The sequence below is a fragment of the Chiloscyllium punctatum genome, chromosome 30 (assembly GCF_047496795.1).
Source record: "Chiloscyllium punctatum isolate Juve2018m chromosome 30, sChiPun1.3, whole genome shotgun sequence".
Lineage (NCBI taxonomy): Eukaryota > Metazoa > Chordata > Chondrichthyes > Orectolobiformes > Hemiscylliidae > Chiloscyllium > Chiloscyllium punctatum.
The window spans coordinates 64,966,800-64,968,962 of record NC_092768.1 but is presented as its reverse complement, the minus strand read 5'-3'; the positions used below and the strand labels follow the sequence as shown (position 1 = coordinate 64,968,962).

Sequence of the window (2,163 nt, the reverse complement as noted above, 5' to 3'; positions counted from 1 at the left end):
GCTCTACTCGGACTGACAATTTACACTTCTTCAATCTCCTATGATTCCATTTCCCAAAGAGTTTCTCAAGATTTCCAAAGCTGGAGCCTAAATTATATGGTTTGCTTCCTAAACATTTTTCCAACTGCCAACTGACAATATTTTCACAGTATCTCTTCACAATCCTCTGGCTTGCACCATGTCCAGGGATGAGAAGTCCCGTTTGGTGGAGAGAATTCCTAGGCTGGTGAGTTTCATTTTGGAACAAAGATGGTTAAGTGGCAATTTCCTGCGGTTGTTTGTAATGATGGGAGAGGGAGCGATGGGGAATTGATTCAAAATCCTCCTGACGAGCAGGAGGAAGTGTTGCCAATGACCAGAGTCAGAGAACAGAGGACAAGGGATTAAAGGAATCTAATGAAAAGCAGCACTTCTGCTCAGGGCGTTCAATAACAACTGCAGAAACCCGATGTGTCGAGCAGTGTATCTGGAAAGAGAAACAGAGATAATGTTTTAAATGTGGTGCATTTCTGACGAAGAACTCGAGTTTCTCAAGTCTAATCAAATTACAGGCCTGGTTTGCAAAACAGACCTTCTGAACTTTGAATTGTTCCACCAGGAAAGCATTCATAACTTAGTCAGCTGGATTCGAACCTACGTCGGGAAACCCCAATGGATTTCAAATCCATCGCCTTAACCACTCGGCCATGACTACAGACAGTGGCGCACCCTGAGCACTGACCAAATCAGCCGTGATCTCATTGAATGCTGCCGCTGACTTGAGTTAAATGTTTCCATCTCCATTCATACCTTTGCTGTCATTTGAAAGGTGCGAGACACCAATGTAAAAGAAGAAAAGCACAAAGTTAGCACACATTTGCAGCCAAATTGAGTCAAAATTATTCATTGAAAGGAAAATCACACTTGGCAATTTGCTAGATCTCTTTGCGAACATGACTAGTAGAGGTAATCAAGGGAGCTATTGATCTGAGTATTCTTGGACATGAAACAAACAAAGTTTAATGACATATTCATTTCTTTTTCTGGCGAAGGAACCGATCTTTCCAGATGCTCACAATGACAGAGATTTTTCCCAATTAAAGAAGGCAAATAAGTCCCATCTCACGCTGACACCATCGTGAGCGCTGCTGTTTCACCATGCCACTGAATCAGGGTCAATTCCCGCCTCAAGCAACTGAATGTGTGGAGTTTGCACATTCTCCCCGTGGCTGCGTGCGCTTGCTCTGGTTTTGTCCCATGGTCCAAAAATGTACCGGTTAGTTGAAATGGCCGTGCTAAATTGACGGGGTCAAAGGAGACGAATGCATTTGGGCTCGGGCGGGTCGGTGTGGAGTTGCTGGGCCGAAGGGCCTGTTTGCACATTGTAAGTATTCTAATCTACAGTAGTCAATGACCAAGGTATGGCGCACGTTGTTCGATGGGGCATATATAACTTTTCGATTGTTTTTCTTCAAAGTTTCTTTGCAATTCAAACGGGAGAGGAAGAAGGGAAATGAATGTGTCCCATAATTCTTGCCTTCTTTTATCATTCACAGGCGCTATTTTTTCCTGTACGTTTTTTTTTACACTATGGTTACTGTTAGTGTTCTTGTAAGCCACAGCGGCTGGTTTCCCCTTTCCTCAATGTTCCTCATCTCTACCCAAACACACTTTCCATCCTTATCTCCTGAATCAAAGTAATCTCTAATCTTTGCATAATTGACATGGAAACTGGGCTTTTCACACGCCTGTGTATGTCATTTTCCAATATTAATTGATCATTTACTGTGTTGCAATTGCGCACGAGAAGAGGAAAATAAAATAGAGGCCGGTGGTCCTAGGTTTCAAACACACGTAATTGCAGCTAAAACGCAGGTTACTGCACACAATGCGATCACGGAAGCATGCACCGAACCGTCAGGAAGCACACAATAAGTACAATGCTGGATGTCATGTCAGGAACAGGACGAGAAACACAACAGAAATACGTCTCTTGGGTCCTATTTTGGACGTATTTCTCAATGAGCTATCGTGTTTTACATATGTTCCATCGGGAGTTACCTCACACAAGGAAGTAACCAGTGCTGCAGACGGTCATATAATCCGAGATCCAAGTCCCGGAGTCAGAGACACTCAGTGCCCTGTGTGTACCTACAAGGCACAGCTGTGCATGGGGTTTACAGG

General features: G+C 43.7%; 1 non-coding gene across 1 annotated transcript; it reads right to left on the bottom strand.

Moving 5' to 3' along the window:
* Positions 1-612: 612 nt before the first annotated feature.
* trnas-uga (transfer RNA serine (anticodon UGA)) lies at positions 613-694 on the bottom strand. Its single transcript has one exon. It is a non-coding gene; the product is annotated as a tRNA-Ser (tRNA).
* Positions 695-2,163: the final 1,469 nt, after the last annotated feature.